Below are 19,495 nucleotides of genomic sequence, written 5' to 3'. Positions count from 1 at the left end.
GGAGGCTAAGAGAGGAGAATCACTCGAACCTGGGAGGCAGACATTGCAGTGAGTCAGTGTTGTGCCATTGAACTCCAGCCTGGGCAACACAGAGAGACTTTGTCCAAAAAAAAAAAAAAAAAGTAAAATAAAAAAGAAAAGAAATGAAAATTAACATAGGTTATTAAGAAATGAACAAAGAACAAAACAGAAAAACAATCAAAAAGAATGAATGACATTTACCAGATATACAAAATTCTCTTGAATAAGCAAATCTAATATTTAGCAATATTCATGAAAGAGTTCAGCAAAAGGAAGGTATATACAGCATATTCAAATGAATAATAACAACTTTCAAAAATTTGAGAGATATAAATATATAGGTTCAGAAAGATCAGAGACTACAAAAAAGATTAATATGCCATAAAACTACCCCACAACAAACAAGAATCAAGCACTCACTCTCAGTCACCAATGCAAGCTCACTCACCTTGTTCTTCTACCACTCTACTATCCCACTCCTCCGCCCATCGCAATAGAAAAAGATATAGCCATGCTGGTCATTGACAATGGCTCTGGTGTGTGCAAAGCTGGCTTTGCTCGGGACGACGCTCTCCGAGCCATGTTTCCCTCCATTGTGGGGCACCCCCAACACCAGGGAGTGATGGTGGACATGGGCCAGAAGGACATCTATGTGGGCAATGAAGCCCACAGCAAGCACAGCATCCTGACCCTAGAGTACCCCATCGAAAATGGCATCATCACCAATTGGGACAACATGGAGAAGATCTGGCACCATTTCTACAATGAGCTGCATGGGGCCCCAGAGGAGCAGCCAGTGCTGCTGACCAAGGAACCCCTGAACCCCAAGGCCAACAGAGAGAACATGACTCAGATTATGTTTGAGACCTTCAACACCCCAGCCATGTACGTGGCCATCAGGGATGTGCTGTCCCTCTATGCCTTTGGGCACAGCACTGGCATTGCCATGGACACCGGAGACAGGGTCACCCACACGGTGACCATCTAGGAGGGCTACTCCCTTCCCCATGCCATCCTACTTCTGGAGCTGGCTGGTTGGGACTTGACTGAGTAACTCATGAAGATCCTCAATGAGCGAGGCTACAGCTTCACCATCGCAGCCGAGCGGGAAATCATGTGCGACATCAAGGAGAAGCTGTGCTAGATCTACCTGGACTTCAAGCAGGAGATGGCCACTGCCACATCCTCCACTTCTCTGGAGAAGAGCTACAAACTGCTCGCTGGCCAGATCATCACCATTGGCAATGAGCGGTTCTGGTGTCCAGAGGTGCTGTTACAACCTTCCTTCCTGGGTATGGAATCTTGCGGCAACCACTAGACCACCTTCAACTCCATCATGAAGTGTGACGTGGACATCTGCAAAGACCTGTACACCAACACGGTACTATCTGGTGGCACCAACATGTACCCAGGCATTGCTGACTAGGTGCAGATGGCGATCACTGCCCTGGCTCCTAGCATCATGAAGATTAAGATCATTGCACCCCCAGAGAGCAAGTACTCAGTGTGGATTGGTGGCTCCATCCTGGCCTCACTGTCCACCTTCCAGCAGATGAGTATTAGCAAGCAGGAGTATGACGATTCAGGCCCCTCCATCATCCACCACAAATGCTTCTAAATGAACTGAGCAGATGTGTAGAATTTGCTGCATGGGTTAATACAGAAGTATAAATTTGCCCTTGGCAAATGCATACACCTCATGCTAGCCTCATGAAACTGGAATAAGCATTTGAAAAGAAATTGTCCTTGAAGCTTTTATCTGGTATCAGCACTGGATTGTAGAACTTGTTGCCAGTTTTGACCTTGTATTCAAGTCAACTGTTCCCCTTGGTATTTGTTTAATACTGTGTACATATCTTTGAGTTCAAACTTTAGTGCATGTGGCTTGGTCACTTCATGACTGCTGAGGTAAGAACGTGCTTGTGGAAGACAAGTCTGTGGCTTGGTGAGTCTGCATGGCCAGTAGTCTCTGATCTGTGCAGGGTATTAATGTGTCAGGACTAAGTGTTCTGGGATTTCTCTAGAGGCTGGCAAGGGCTCCTGAAACAGTTGCTTCCATCCTGCCTGTCTGTCAGGGTTGGAAAGTCCAAGCCATAGGACCCAGTTTCCTTTCTTAGCTGATGTTTTCTGCCAGAACACCGTGGGCTGTCACTTGCCTTGAGTTGGAAGCAGTTTGCATTTACACCTGTAAATGTATTCATCCTTTTAATTTATGTAAGGGTTTTTGTATGAAATTCTCAATTCTTTAAAGAGATGACAACAAATTTTTGTTTTCAACGGTTATGTGAGAACATTAGGCCTCAGCAACACATCATTGTGTAAGGAAAAATAAAAGTGTTGCCAAAAAAAAAAAAAGAATCAAGCTCTCAAAGTCTGAGAAATAAAGAAAATTCTAAAAGTACTAAGGGAAAATAAACAAAAAAATAGAGGAACTTGAAATCATTCGGCAAAAGACTTGTCAACAATAGGCTTTTAAGGAATACACAGTATTAAAAGATATAAATTGTGATGTCAAAAATGTAATTGGAAGAGAGGGTAAATGTCTAGAGTTTTTATGTGACAAATGTTTTCAGCTTAAGCTAGTTGATTATTAACTAAGATGTTTTCTCTGAGCCTTTGATGACCATCAAAAGCTATAGCAGCAACACTAACAATAAAAACAAAGCAGTCAAAGCTTATCACTACTGAAAATAATTAAATGCTAAATATTTAAAAGCAGACATGGGAGGAGGAAAGGAAAAAATGATGTATGACTCAATCAGAAACAACTAACAAGATAACAGTAGTAAGAACTTACCTATCAATGATTATCTTGAATGTAAATGAATTGAAACCAGGTATCTGAGGCTCAGGACAGGCCCAAGCAGTGTTGTGGCTGCCTGTCTGCATTTCAAGGTCACTGTATGGTAGGGTCAGTTCTTTGGCTAGAGAAAAGGCTTTTGTGTCACCAGAGGAGGGCTTATTGAGTTGATTTGAGAGACAATACAAGCACCAAGATTTGGAATGTCACAGGTTTGTGTTTGGGAAACCAGCCCAACACCCAGTGGGTACCCTGAGTCTGGAGGAGAAAAAGGAATTAGAAAGAGACAGAATAAACATTTAAAATGTGTGTCCAGGAGACCAGCACATTGAAAGCTTGCTCAAGGCCCATTGCTCCTGGATTTCACCCAATTTATTGGTTTACAAGTTTTTGTTCTCAGGGCAGCTGGGAGGGGGAGGAAGGGATGAGGAAAAGGATTAATCAGTGAAGGAGAAATCCTGAGCCATTCAATAAGATGTTTGGCACTGGCAGTTTCTGTGCATTTCCTTAAGCAAAAGTGTGTGTCAAACTTACTTAAGATCTGTAACTTATCAGGACTGAAATGGGTGGGAGCTGGTTTCAGAAGGAGCCAAGATGTTTGGTTATACCCCACTGCTTCAAGGGAGTGTTATCTCCCTGAGCAACATGTGGAATGCTGTTGAGCATTTATGCACTCGGGGCATAAATACATGAGGGCAATAAGGAGACTTTTCTTCTCAGAGGCTGCCCATGGCTCCCCATGGGTTTCTTACACAGGGTAGACCAACTAAACTGGCACCCCAGAAACTCTCTTTTCCACAGTTAGTAATTATCAGTTTTTGTTTTGGACCAAAGACAGGACAAGAGATAAACAAATAATATTGGTTTCGCCCTGTGGTGACAGCATTTTCCAGCCAGCAGGCCTGCTTTACCTTCTGGAAAGAAGGCTGGGCCTCAGAGTCCCACAAAACTTCTTCTTCCATCTGATCTCTTTTAGAGGGACATGAATAAAATGGGCCTCCACAGTCCCAAGAAAGCACTCAATGACTTGGGCTTGGACTTTTCTGGAGACAAGACAATTTGAATGCCATTGACTGCCAGGTACTCTCATCCCATGGGCCATGAGACCATTTCTCCTGTTCAGTTCCCCTCTACTCTTTATTGGGGACTAGGGCATGGAATGGCTGTAGGGATGACTAGCCCTGTCTCTGGGACAAGGGCAGACCCCAGCGAAGGGGAGGCCACCAGCCAGGAGCCAAGGTCTGGGGCCAGGTTTGAGGAGAAGATTCCTCTGACCCTATGCTTACTCCTGCAGCCTGACTCATCACCTGAATTTATGTCTATTTTGGAGAATGGAGAAAACATACTTAGGAAAAGACACTTGCAGGCTTGTCACCTAAAGACAAACCCAGCATACTTCTGGTGTGTTTATTTTTAGCATTTTGTTTGTTTCTCTTTTATCATGTTTCTGCTACATATCAGTGCTTCTTTGAGCACACTCCCTGCACTCTGTGATCTTCCTTTGATGAGGAGGATCCTTTAAGATAAGAAAAGTGCAGGCTGGCCAGGTGTCGATCTGGTCTACATTTGAGGCTGGCCTATGTCTTGTCTGGCCTTCACACCATCTGCACTTTTTCTCCTCCTTTCCACATACCATTAGGATATTATCATCTTTCTTGGCACCTCTTTTACCTGCTTATATTTAGATCCTCCACAGCCCAGGTTTGTGACCCTGGTCGGGTTCATGTGACTTCTCACTTCTAAAATAGGGATGGTGCCAGGACCTGCCATGGGGATTGTCGCAGAGATTAAGTGGGGGTGGTTATCAAAAGCCTAAGAGTACCATTGAGACACAGTGCACATTCATTAAATACTAAATCTTTATTATCAAGTGCTGCCTATTTGTTCTTTAGGATCAACCATCATTTATTTGCATAACTATCAAGCTCTTGTTAATCATTTTCCCATTTTCAACACTGGAGAACAATACTTCATTGAAGTCATTGTAAATAAAGTGTTAACGTATTAACAGTTTCAAGTAATAGGCTTTAAGTGCCTCAAGAGTGCCAGGTCAATCAGAGCCTTACCCAAGTCTTTGCAGCCACAGAGAAAATGGAAAAGGCATTGCCATTTGTGATATCATGGGACCCACAGCCACAGGTGGCCAAATTGAAACAGGAAACCATATTCCTCAGCTTGGCTTCAGTTTCTTTCCAAGTCTTACTGCTCTGACCTGAGAGAGCCTCTTCCCACCAAAATATGGTGTTCTTTGTGTCTCCCAGGCCACTGCAACATAGTGACATATACCAGTAGGGGTCCAAACATGAGGTTGCCACCCTCCCTCTCATCTTTCCTGCTCCTTTCCTCTGCCCTCTGGCTGCTTACAGTAACATGCTGGACCACTCTATGGCTGTACCTGAGTGGTGGCTGATGCCACTAGTACTGGCATCCTCTAAGGAAATTTCCTTCCAGATCGCGAAGTTGGTCTACACTTAGGAGCTGGACTTCATGATGCACACTGCAGACACCTCTGTGGTTGTGTCCACTGATACCCTTGGTGATGCCTACATGTGGATCTGCTTTGGACAGATCTTGAGTTTTTGAGCTGCATCTGGTGATTACTTGGGTCTTGTTTCAGGGAGTGGAAGTGTGGGTAGAGACAGGATTTTCTGCTGGAATCTGTGGTGTTTAATTAGACTTGGAACCAGTAAAGCTGGAACAGAGACTCTTCCTTGAGTCTCTGACACCACATGTTATTTCTCATATATTTTATTTTGAAAATAAAAATATATGCACATGACTGAAAAATACAGAGGTGAGGCAAGAGTTACACAGAAGGAGCTGCTACCATGTACACCTCACCCTAGTCCCCTGAACAACCCGTTAACAACCAGGTACCACAGAGGAAGACTGAGTTTCTTAGACTCCCACCTTTTCTCCACCCTCAGCCAATGATAGGAATATCTTGATTTTAGATTCTTTCTTACTTATCATTGAAGTTGCAAGTAACTGTAGAGTATAAATAGTTAGATATATATTTTGTTGATCAAATACAATAGAATCTTGTGACTTTCCTCTTGCAGGAAGTATATTAGCACTGTCAATTCACATATATGTCTTGGTATTCTATGGGTATATACAAATTTTTTCTTTAGCTTTCTATTTTCATAGAGTTTCTATTGCCTTTTCTTTTCTCTTTCTATTTAAAATTAAATTGTCTCCTTTTATCACATCCTTAACATCTTCCCTCATTTCTAACCTCCCATCTGAAAAGTCACTGCTGGATGCCTTCCTTTTTCCTGTTCCCACCCAACCAACAGCTCTCTAGGCCTGGGATTGAGCTGTCATTCCAAGGGCTTTCATAACTGCCTCCCTCAGTTTTTACATGTCAAATGCTATTTCACTACTGCAACTCAGGGACTCATCTGCCAGAGAGCTAACCACATTTCTTATGTGTTTTTCTTTAATTGTCTGTGGTTTTGAAATATTTTTTAAGTTCTGTCTTCCAATTTTGAGAGTTGCACATTTTAAGAGAATTTCAAGCTGTCTTTCCTGGTCTCTGAATTTTCCTATTATCTTCCTAAATTTTGTTACTTTCTATGGATGCAATATTTTATACTTCTTTGAGACTATAGGGAGCATTCATTCTGAACTTTCCTTGACCAGAGGTCATGGGGCCAGAAGGAAAAAGGAACTTAAAGACTCATTTCTCTCGAGGTGAGTTGTCTGTTTGATCATATTTGTCCTGTTTTTTTTTTTTTTTTTTTTTGCATTTTTTAAAACTGTTGAACACTTATGTTTGCCTGTGCAATTAGTAATAAGGCTGAAATGGGGATGGTGGCAGGCTCATTTCACATTGGGACAATAGGAACTGGGCTTCAAACCAGGGGTATACACATGGGAAGGATGATTTCCTCTGGGAATCCCTAAGCTTCCTTGTTTCTTCTGCAGAAATGTTCACCTTCGGTTGTCCTGCTGCTGCCTTGGCATGGCGATGCTCTTCCTCCACTTGCAACCTGACTGCACAACTGTGGACATTGTGCTCATGGTTTTTCACTTTTCTTTGTCTTGAAGAGAGAGAAGGCAACCCATTTCTCTACTGTGATGGAACCAGAATGTTCGTATTAGAACTTGAACATTATTTGCTCTACATCAGAGGGCAGGCAAGCTTCTGCAGGAAAGAGGAAATACCAGAAAATAGACATGAGGACAGGAGGTCACTTTGACTTATAAAGGTCCTCAGGGACATCTTGGTACTGTGTTAGATGGTCACTCTTCTGTGCAGAAGGAAGGACTGTGTGAGGCCTTCCCTCAGGCCTGTTCTGTGTCTGAGCTAAGGACCAACTTAATTCTCATTGTACAACCTCATAGATTAGGAAAAGAAAACAATCTTTCCTTCTCAGGCCTCCTGCCCATCCATATTCTAAGCTGCAGATAGTGATTCCTTATTTAAAAACAGCTTCGTTGAACTGTGATTGGCATATGGTAAACTGCACATGTGCAGACAGAAGAACCGATGATTTTCTCCATGTGAGTATTTCATTCACTGTAAGGCCAGAAGTGCGATGAAGGTGATGAAAACGTACCTTCCTCCCGGCGATAACGATCTCTCCTTGGCCTATCTAGGACCACAGATCTGCTTCTTTCACTAAAATTTCGCGGGTATTTTATAGAATTACATGTAAATACAGTATGTATTTGGGTCTTTGTGCATCGTTCTGATCTGGCTTCTTTTATTCAGTGGAACCACTTTCAGAGTCACTCTGTTCTGATTGCATCAACAGTCCATTCCTTTTCATGCTGACCCACATGCCATGGTGTGGATGTGCTACAGCCTGTTCACCCTTATTCTGTGTGTGGGCATTTGGGGGGCCCCTGGTTTGGGAACATTGCGTATAAGGATGTTGTGAATATTTATTTATGTATGTAGCCTGTAAACTTGCCTTCATTTCTCATCGTTCATTCCTAGGAGGGCAGTGGCCACATCATGTCATGGTAGATCTGCATCGACCTTGCTAAGGAACCACTGGCCCTTATGCTAAGTGTCTGGTCCATTCCCTACTTTCCGTCTTGCTCCATCTGATTTAGTCATACTAACCTCTTGTTTCTTTCACCCTCCAGGGCAATAATTTCTTAGCATACCACACTTCCTTTACAATTGGAATCACCAGCTCCTTCTCCATGTGCTGGTTTTGATTCCCTCACTAAAGTTTGCCTTCTGTGACCCATGTGTAACACATTGCCCTCAAAACATCCTATGTATGAGAGGGTTTTGGGATAAGAGACGGTTCCTGATGAGTTTCAAGTACCTGCAGTGCCTCTGAATGGAAGAAAGATGACTGGCTGTGTCTTGTCACCCATTGTCCCTGGAGCTCACCTTGGTTGATAGAAAGAAGACTGGGTGTTGCCTGGACATATGTTCAAGTGACTCACAAACTTTTTCTAAATGACAACGGGAGACCTGGCCAGGGGCTGGACCTGAAGTTACTTGGAAGCTGTGTGATTGAAAGTGAGTCACTCAATCACCTGATCCTGGCTTTTTTCTCTACATGTGGGATGAACCATATCTGGCAGAGTTACTTTGAGTTCACTTGAGCAAGTCACCTGCATGTGGTGGTGCTCAGAAAATGTTAATTTCCCTTTATTTACGTGGAACAATGCATGGATATCATATGCTGAGGTCTGAATTATAATAGAGCAAAATGCAGAAGACCTTCTAAACCCTGAGGAGACATCACTGATCACTGGGCGTCTGGATAGGCAGCATAGAAAAAGTGACCTGGAGCTGGAAATGGCCAGTGGGTCTGCTACAGATATTTAAACAGGCATGAGTGGGACAGGAGAGGGATTACCACCTTATACCCACTAGAATTTCTTTTTTTTTTTTTTTTGAAAAAGGGAGAGTTGGAGAGTTTCTGCAGAAAATGGTACCCTTGTGCATTGATGGTGGGAATGTGAAATGGCGGTGATGGTTGAACAATAACATAAACATACTTAATGCCACTTACCTGTACATGTACAAATATTTAGATTGGTAAATTTTATGTTACATTTCTTTTAACGCATACAATAAAGGCTTCCTGAGACCTGGTCCTGAAATAGTTCCATGTGGAACAAAGGAAGACCCTTCTTTCCTAGAGTGAGTAGGAGCTTTTTATTTTTCTGAAACAGAGTCTTGCTCTGTGGCCCAGGCTGGAGTGCAGTGGTGTGGTCTCTGCTCACTGCAGAGCTTTGACTGTGGCCCCAAGCAGCTAGTGAGACTCACATTAATTCAGTAAAGACTAATTGACCAAGGCTCAAGTTGACACCACTAAAGGGTAATTGACAGTGTGGACTTCCCAATTAGAAAGCAATTTAGCACTGTACTAAGTCAAAGATTAAACTTGGGACCACATGAGTAAGCAAGCTAGTTAGATAAACACCCACATTCGTTTGTTTCTACTCTAACTTACTTGACGAAAGGGAAAAGGCCATTTTCAGCCAAGTTAATTCCTGGAGCTTATGCCAACCCCCTAGCCTTGCAAGAAAGTTTGCATCTGCTAATTTTCCCCAACATCTTGACTGAATCCCCACAGATATCAAAGCAACAACAGGAGTTTCTAGAGTACAAATTTATTTCTGTCAAAATTGAAGAAATAATTGATTTCAATTTCTGTACATACTTTGCAATGCTTAATACTTGATACAGATTAGAAACCTGGAGGTTTACCTTCTTAAATCTGCTTTTTCAAAAGTGAACCAAAATGTGAAATCACATGTTTTTGGTTTGTTCATTTTCCTTCACCTTTTGCAACATGGCACTCCTTTTGATTGACATTGAAAGACAGAGATCAATTTATTAAATCATTTCTCAATGTTCTTTTCCCTGTTGCTTTGAGACATTACAAGTGAAACTTCTGGTAATTTCAACAGTGCACACTATAAATAAGGGGAAAAGCTTGTGGGCATCTGGCAATATGGTTGAAAAGTAACAACTCTGTTCTGCAGCTCCAAGCGAGATGAACACAAAAGACAGGTGATTTCTGCATTTCTACCTAAGTTACCTGGTTCCTCTCACTGGAAGTGGTTAGATATTGAGTTCCAGCCACAAAAGGCAAGCAGAAGTACGGTGAGTGTTACCTCACTCAGGAAGTGCAAGGGGCTGAAAACTTACTCCCTTAACCAAGGAAAGCCATCAGGGGCTGTGCTATCAAGACCATAACCTGCAGTTTTGAATGGTTTTAACAATGCACAGAACAGGAGATTCCCTAGTGTGCCTGCATAACCAGAGACCTGAGTTTTCAAGCACACAACTAGGTGACTGCTTTCACAAATGCTGAGCTAGCTGCAAAATAATTTTTATACCCCAGTGGCACCTGGAACACCAGTGACACAGAACCATTCACCCCCCTGGAAAGTGGCTGAAGCCAGGGAGCTAAGTGGTCTCACTGAGCAGGCCCCAATCCCATGGACAACAGCAAGCTGAGATCCACTGACTTCAAGTTCTCACTACCCACATAGAAGCCTGAAGTCAACCTAGAATGACCAAGCTTGTTTGGGAGAGGGTTGACCACCATTACTGAGACCTGAGCATAAGGATTTCCCCTCAGAGTGTTAAGAAAACTGCCAAGAAGTTTGGACTGCAAGGAACTCACAGAAGCATGCAAAGCAGCTGTGGCCACATTCACTCTCTAGATTCCTCCAAACTGGATAGGGCATCTCTGAAAGAAATGCAGCAGTCTGAGTCAGGGGCTTATATATAAAACTCCCATCTCCCTGGGACAGAACACGTGGAAAAAGGGATGGCTGTGAGTGCAACTTTAGCAGACTTAAATATTCTTGCCTGCTTGCTCTGAAGAGAGCAGTGTATCTCCCAGGACAGTGCTCAAGCTCTGCTGAGGGACAGGCTGGCTTTTCAAGTGTGTCCCTGACCAATGTGCTTCCTGACTAGGAGACCCCTTCCAGCAGGGGTCAACAGACACTTCATACAGAAGAGCTGTGGCTGGTACCAGCCAGGTATCACTCTGGGACAAATCTTCCAATCATTGCTGTTGTGCAACTTCATATGGTGATACCCAGGCAAACAGCAGCTAAAGTAGACCAGCAAACTGCAGCAGACCTGCAGAAGAGAGGCCTGACTGTTAGAAGAAAAACTAACCAACAGGAAACAGTAACATCAACATCAACATTAACAAAAAGGACACTCACACAAAATCCCAATCCAAAGACATTCAGGATCAAGGACCACATGTAGATAAATCCATGAAAAATGAGGAATAGCCGGCACAAAAGAGCTGAAAATTCAAAAAACTAGAATGACTCTTCTCCTCCAAATGATTGCAACTCCTCTCCAGCAAGGGCACAAAAGTGGATGGAGAATGAGGTTGATGAGTTGGCAGAAGTAGGCTTCAGAAAATCAGTAATAATAAAAGTCTCTGAGCTAAAGGAGTATGTTCTAAACCAATGCAAGGAAGGTAAGAACCTTGATAAAACGTTACAGGAGCTGCTAACTAAAATAACCAGTTAAGAGAAGAACATATGTGACCTCATAGTGCTGAAAAACACAGTGCAAGAAACATTGTGAAGCAAAAACAAGTATTAATAGCTGAATCAATGAAGAGGAAAAAACAGTATCAGAGATTCCAGATCAACTTGATGAAATAAAGCATGAAGACAAGATTAGAGAAAAATGAAAGAAAAGCAACAAACAAAGGCTCCAAGAAATATGGGACTATGTCAAAAGACCAAACCTATAATTGATTGGTGTACCTGAAAGTGATGGGTAAAAATGGAACCAAGTTTGAAAACACACTTTAAGGCATTATCCAGGAGAACTTCACAAATGGAACAAGACAGGCCAACATTCAAGTTCAGGAAACATGGATAACACCACTAACATAATCCTCAAGAACAGCAATAGACAAATAACTGTCCGATTCTCCAAGGTTGAACAAAAGAAAAATGTTAAGGACAGCCAGAGAGACAGGTCAGGTTACCTGCAAAGATAAATCCATCAGACTAACAGAGGATCTCTCTGCAGAAACCCTACAAGCCAAAAGAGAGTGGAGTACAATATAAAACAACTGTTTAAAAAAAGCAATTTCAACCTATAATTTTATATTGAGTGAAACTAAGCTTTATAAGAAAAGAAAAATAAAATTGTTACAGACAGCAAAATGTATATGGTTTTGTCACCACCATGTCTGCCTTCGAAGAGCTCCTGAAGAAAGCACTAAATACTGAAAGAAAATACTGGTACTCACCTGGTGCAGTGGCCCATGCCTGTAATCCCAGCACTTTGGGAGGCAGAGGTGGGTGGATCATGAGGTCAGGAGATGGAGACCATCCTGGCTAACACAGTGAAACCCCATCACTACTAAAAATACAAAAAAAATTGCCGGCCATGTTGGTGGGTTCCTGTAGTCCCAGCTACTCAGACTCAGGAGGCTGAGGCAGAATGTTAGGAGCACAGGAGGTGGAGCTTGCACTGAGCCGAGATCATGCCACTGCACTCCAGCCTGACCAACAGAGTGAGACTCTGTAACAAAAAACAAAAAACAAAAAAAAAAAAAAGAAAACTGGTACTCACCATTGAAAAAAATAGCAAAATATAAAGAACAACAACACTATGAAGAAAGTGTATCAACTAATGTGCAAAACAACCAGATACCATTGCCATGCCAGGGTCAAATTGACACATAAGAATATTAACCTTAAATGTAAATGAAATAAATTTGCCAATTAAAGTACCAAGACTGGCAAATTGGATAAAGAATCAAGACTCTTCGTTGTGCTATATTCAGGAGAACCATCTCATGGGTGAAGACACCCATAGGCTCAAAATAAAGGGATGGAGGAATATTTACCAAGCAAATGGAAAGTTAAAAAAAAAAAATGCAGGGGTTGAAATTGTAGTCTATCCTAAGACAAACTTCAAGCCAACATAGAACATAAAAGACAAAGAAGGGAATTGCATAATGGTAAAGGAATCAATGCAAAAAGCAGAGCTAACGATCTTAAATATATATGAACCTAATACAGGAGCACTTAGATTAAAAAGCAAGTTCTTAGGGACTTACACAGACTTAGACTCACGCACAATTCTAACAGGAGACTTCAACACCCCATTATCAATATTACACAGATAAATGAGACAGAATTTTAACAAGAATACTCAGGAAGGGAACTCAGCCTTGACCAAGCAGAGCTAACAGACATCTACAGAAGTCCCCACTCCAAATCAACAGAATATACTTTCTTCTCATCACCACATAGCACTTATTGTAAAATTGACCACATAATTGGAGGTAAAACACTCCTGAGCAAATGGAAAAGAACGGAAATCAAAATAAACTGTCTCTCACACCAGAGTGGAATAAAATTAGAACTCAGATTAAGAAACTTTTTCAAAACTGCACAATCACACGGGAACTGTAAAACCTGCTCCTGATTGACCACTGGGTAAATAACAAAATTAAGAAAGAAAGAAAGAAGTTGTTGAAATCAATGAGAACAAGACACAACCTACTACAATCTCTAGAACACAGTTAAAACAGCGTTAAGAGAGAAATTTATAGCACTAAATGCCCACATCAAAAGTGGGAAAGATCTAAAATCAACACCCTAAAATCACAATGAAAAAAACTAGAGGGACAGACATAGTGGCTCATGCCTGATATTTCAGCACATTGGGAAGTTGTGCCAGGCAGGTCACCTGAGCTCAAGAGTTCAAGACCAGCTTAGTCAACCAACGTTGTGAAACTCCATGTCCACAGAAAATACAAAAAAAAAAAAAAAAAAAAATTAGCCCGGCTTGAGGGCACACACCTGTAATCTAGGATTCTCGGTAAGCTGAGTTGAGATAATTTCTTGAACCCAAAAGATAAAAGCCACAGTGAGCTGAGGTAGCATGACTCCACTCCAGTGTGTGTGGCAGAGCAAGACACCTTCTCAAAAAAAAAAAAAAAAAAAAAAGAAAGAGAGAAAAAGAGCTGAAGAAGCAAGAACAAAGAAATCCAAAAGCTGAGACAAAAAAAGATATATCTGAGTTCAGAACATAACTGAAGGTGATAGAGACAGGAAAATCCATCAAAAAATTCATGAATCCAGGGGCGTTTTTTGTTTTATTTTGTAGAAATTAACAAAACAGATACATTGCTAGCCAGACTAATAAAGAAAAAAAGGAGAAGAATAAATTAGACATAGTAAAAAAGGATAATGGGGATGTAACCACTGATCCCGCATAAATGCAAACCACCATCAGAGAATACTGTAAACACCTCTATGTAAATAAAGCAAAAAATCTAGAAGAAATAAATAAACTCCTGGCCACACACAATTCTACAAGACTAAACCAGGAAAAATTAGAATCCCTGAAGAGACCAACAGATACTAAAGTTGAGGCAGTACTTAATAGCCTACCAACCAAAAAATGTCCAGAGTAGACAGATTCACAGCCGACTTCTACCAGAAGTACAAAGAAAAGCTAGTGCCATTTACTTCTGAAACTATTCAAAACAATATAAAAAGAGGGACTCTTCTTGAATTTATTTTATGAGGCCAGCATCATCTTAATACCAAAACCTGTCACAGACAAAAAAATAAAATAAAGGCAAATATCCCCTATGAACATCAATGTGAATATTCACAATAAAATACTGGCAAACTGAATCCAGCAACACATCAAAAAGCTTATCCATCACAATCAGATCAGCTCCAACCAGCAAGGCTGGTTTCAACATACACAAATTAACAAAAGTAATTCCTCACATAAAAAGAACCAATGACAAAAACCACATAATTTTCTCTATTGATGCAGAAAAGGCCTTTGTAAAATTCAATATCCCTTCCTACTAAAAACACTCAATATACTAGGTATTGATGGAATGTATCAGAAACTAAAGAGAACTATTTGTGACAAACCCATAGGCAATATTATACTGAATGGGCAAAAGCTGGAAATATTTCCTTTGAAAACACAAAACACAAGGCACAAGACAAGGATGGCTTCTCTCACTACTCCTATTCAACATCAGATTGAAAGTTCTGCCCAGGGCAATCGGGAAGAGAAACAAATAAAGGATATTCAGATAAAAATAAAATAAGTCAAATTTACCCTGTTTTTAGAGGGCATAGTTGTATATTTAGAATACTCCATTATCTCACCTCTAAAACTCCTTAACAATAGACAAGGGACTTGTCTTTTGTATGAGTTTGCTTAAGCTTATAAGCAACTTCAGCAATCTCAGTCTACAAAATCAATGTGCAAAAATCACAAGCATTTCTATAAATGAATAATTGACAAACAGAGACTCAAATCGTGAATGAACTCAAATTCACAATTGCTCCAAAGAAAATAAAATAACTAAGAATAAAAATTACAAGGAACATGAAGGACTTCTTTATGGAGAATTACAAACCACTGTCCAAAGAAATAAGAGAGGACAACAAAATTTGGAAAAAAAAATATCATGTTCACGGATAAGAATAAATATCATGAAAATGACCATACTGCTTAAAGTAATTCACACATCTACAATGATCTGATCTTTGACAAGCCTGACAAAAACAAGCAACTGTGGAAGAATTCCCTGATATGCGAAAACTGGCTCAGCATATGCAGAAACCTGAAACTAGATCCCTTTCTCACACCACATTATTAACTCAAGATGAATTAACAGACTTAAACGTAAAACCTAAACCCTAAACACTATAGAAGAAAATCAAGACAATACCATTCAGGATATAGGCATGGGCAAAGCCTTCATGACAAAAAGACCAAAAAAAAATTGCAACACAATCCAAAATTGACAAATGGGATGTAATTAATCTAAAGAGCTTCTTCACAGCAAAAGAAAATATCATCAGAGTGAACAGGTGACATACAAAATGTAAGAACATTTTTTCAACCTATCTATCTGAAACAGGTCTGCTATTCAAAACCTACAAGAAATTTTTAAAAATATACAACAAAATAAAAAAACCCATCAAAAAGTGGGCAAAGGATATGAAGAAACAATTCTGAAAAGAAGACATTTAATCAGCCAATAAACACGTATAAAAAAAGTTCAACATCACTGGTCATTAGAGAAATGCACATCAAAAGCACAATGAGATACCATCTCACACCAGTCAGAATGGTGACCATTAAAAAGTCAGGAAACAACAGATGCTGGTGAAGATGTGGAGAAAAAGGAATGCTCTATACTGCTGGGTGGGAGTGTAAATTAGTTCAATCATTGGGGAAGACAGTGTGGTAATTCTTCAATGATCTATAACCAGAAATAACATTTGACCCAGAAATCGCATTATGTGGTATACCGCCAGAGGATTTTAAATCATTCTACATAAGTAAACATGCACACATATGTTTATTGCAGCACTATTCAGACCCAAAAAAGACATGGAACAAACCCAAATGCCCATCAATTATTGACTGGATAAAGAAAATATGGAACATATATACCATGGGATACTGTGCAGTCATGAGTAAGTTCGTGTCCTTTTCAGGGACATGAATGAAGCTGGAAACAATCATTCTCAGCAAGGTAACACAGGAACAGAAAAGCAAACACAACCTGTCCTCACTCATAAATGGGAATGGAACAATGAGGACACAATGGGGCCTCTCAGGGAGTAGGGGGTAAGTGGAAGGAGATCATTAGGACAAATACCCAATGCATGCAGGACTTAAAACTTAGATGATGGGTTGATGGGTGCAGCAAACCACCGTGTCACATGTACACCAATGTAACAAATCTGCCTGATCTGCACATGTATCCTAGAAGTTAAACTGTAATAAAAAAGAAAGTCAGATTAAATGATGGACTAAATAGAATCCATGAATTTATGATTACTCCCTATTTGGTTTTTACTTAATAATTTGTCTCTGCTTTGTGTCTCCAGGAAAGCAAAATAAAAATATATTGTACCAAACATTTTAAAAGAATTTACTAAAAAGCAGTTGGAGCCAATTATTTTATCTCTTTATGAAGACAAGTGTAGATTAAAAACCAACTCTCCTAATGCTTGTCAGTGCTGCAAGATGCTTATGATAAAAATGAAACTTCCAACCTAAGGATACTTAGCAGCCTCCAGAGCTTTAAGGAAAGCGGAGAAACAAAATATCCAACTTCAGGCTCTTTCTGGGAGAGCATGCCCCGTTCCTTGGGGACTCTTGGACCCTGGAGGAAGGGCGGAAGTTGGGTAGGTGGGAGCGGCCTTTGGAGCCACTGCTGCTCCCCATGGATAACTTGGAGTCTCAGCCTTCAGCAGAAATAGCAGGCTTTCCGCAAGCAGTGTTTGGTTTGCCTGCCTGTTTTCCATCTCTGTATCTTCCTTAGTGAGGTATCTACTCAGGTTTTTACCTTGGAATTGGGTTGCTTATCTTTTTGACTTTTAGAGTTTCCTCATATATTGTACATTCAAGTCACTTTTCAGATGAGTTTGCCAAATTTTTCTATCTGTGGCTGGCTTTTTGGTTCTCTTTACCGGATTTTTTTTTTTAGGTGGCGTCTCATTTTGTCACCAAGGCTGTAGTGCAATGACCTGATCTAGCCTCACTGCAATCCCCACCTCCTAAGTTCAAAGGATTCTCCTTGCTCAGACTCCTGAGCAGCTAGGATTACCGGCGCACACCAGAAATCCCAGTTAAATTTTTGTATTTTTAGTGCAGATGTGATTTCACCATGTATACGATGCTGATCTGGAACTCCTGTCCTCAGGTGATCTGTCTGCTTTGACCTTCAAAAGTGCTGAGATTACAGGCTTGAACTGCCATGCCCAATGGTAACAGAGTGTTTTACAGAGTAGACATTTCAATTTCCAATAAAGTTCATATTATCCATTCTTTTTCTTTCATGGACTTGCTAATAACTCATTACCAAACCCACACCCATGAAGATATTTTCTAATTACAACTTTGTGTTGAAAAAATTCAATGTATGGGTACTTTTGACTAATTTTTTAACTGTAAAATTTTTGTCTATGTTCATTTGTTTCCATATAGTTTCCAGCAGTTTTCTTGCCACTTGTGAAATAGCTTTATCTCTTCCAAAGAATATGCTTTGCGTTTTTGACAAAATCAGTTGACTTGGGACGATTTTGGGGCTATTTATTCTCTTCCACTTATCTGCTTGTCTATTAAATTATGAATGCCACATTCTTCTTTATTACGTTAGCTTTAGTGTAAGTATTCCTATCCAGATGTGTAAGTCCTTTAGCTTTGTTTTTCTTCAGTCTTATTTCATCTATTCTACATCTACGAAGAGTTTTTTGATATATTTACCTGGAATTTGATTGGGATAGGGCTGCCATAATCATAAATGTACTTCTCCAGAACGAGAAACATCTGTTTATTTATTGATTGATTGATTGAAAAAGAGTTGTGTCACCCATGTTGGAGTGCAGTGCTGCTATCTCAACTCACTGAGATTCTCCCACTTCAATGACTCAAGTAGCTGGGACTACAGGCGTTGTATTTTTGGTAGAGATGGATTTCACCCTGTTCCCCAGGCTGGTCTCCAACTCTTAGGCTCAAGTGATCTGCCTGTGGCAGCCTCCCAAAGTGCTGGGATTACAGGCATCTGCCAACATGCCAGGCCTCTCTGCATTTACTAATATTTCTTTTGATTTCTCTCAAAGACTGCTCATTGTTTACTGAATGAATTTTGCATATTTAGTTACATTTGTGCTTAATGGATTCAATTTTATGGGTAGTATTTTAAGTGGTGTTTTAATATTTCAAATTCCAATGATTTCTATTCATTATTGCTGATATACAAAAAATCAATTGAGTTTTATCTATTGACCCTCTTCTTTGCTTTTTTTTTTTATCTCCATTCAGTTACGGGAAGGTTGGCTCTATTTCACTTTCCCTTCCTGAGATTACCACCTGGATTAACCCACCACGAATTTCAGAGATTTTCCCGGGCTACCATCGGAGGGTGGACACAGCCTACGCACTGAGCCCGCAGAGCCCCCAAACGAACTTTCTGAGGAGCAGGGGGTCCTCACAGTGCCTCAGACAGTGCTTCCTTCTCCTCAGGACACACCAGAGACAGGCCATGGTTGCAGGGTACCTGGGGACACCGGTGGCACGTTCATGGTGAAGACTAAGCCTACTTCATCTCAGGACCCGCCCGAGTGGTCGCGACTTTGGCACACCTGAGGTCACATCCACCATGAAGATGAAGCCTCTTTCTCTTCTGGACATGTCCAGGAGTGGCCGTTGCTACAAGACTTCTGGTGCTATGACCAGGTGACAACACAGACGTCTCCTCAGGACCTTCCCAGAAGAGGACATAGCATTCATACATCCGGGGGCCAGGTGAGGAAAACACACCTTGTCTGCAGCACCAAGAACTAAGGAGGGGCACTGCCCTGAGCCTTAATTCCCAGCCCTAGCCTCCAATTCTGACTATACAAAGGTGTCCCTTGAGTGAGTCAGTGACCACACATTGTCACAGCTACCAAATTGTGGTTTGCAGATCATCTGAGCTTGTTTCTGGGGGAGATTCTGGTACAGAGAAAGGAGAGGTGCTGAGTGGAACCACTATGACTGGCTGAGGACAGGGGAGAAATCACAACCTCCAACAACACTTTTTTTCATGCTTTAATGACTCATTTTTCTTAGAGAACTAAAGTAGTTCAAACAATATAGAAAAATTTTAAAGTAGGTATATGAGAACTTGAATTATTATTTAAGTTTAAATATGT

General features: G+C 40.9%; 2 pseudogenes; both read left to right on the top strand.

Annotated features, from left to right (window-relative positions):
• The first annotated feature begins 514 nt into the window (after nt 1–514).
• Nucleotides 515–1,798, top strand: LOC129025924 (actin, cytoplasmic 2-like; annotated as a pseudogene).
• Nucleotides 3,798–18,888, top strand: LOC129025764 (PTPN13 like Y-linked pseudogene; annotated as a pseudogene).

Source organism: Pongo pygmaeus, chromosome Y, assembly GCF_028885625.2.
Source record: "Pongo pygmaeus isolate AG05252 chromosome Y, NHGRI_mPonPyg2-v2.0_pri, whole genome shotgun sequence".
Taxonomy (NCBI): Eukaryota; Metazoa; Chordata; class Mammalia; order Primates; family Hominidae; genus Pongo; species Pongo pygmaeus.
The sequence above is the reverse complement of the archived record's forward strand: the minus strand, read 5'-3'. Positions and strand labels throughout refer to the sequence as shown.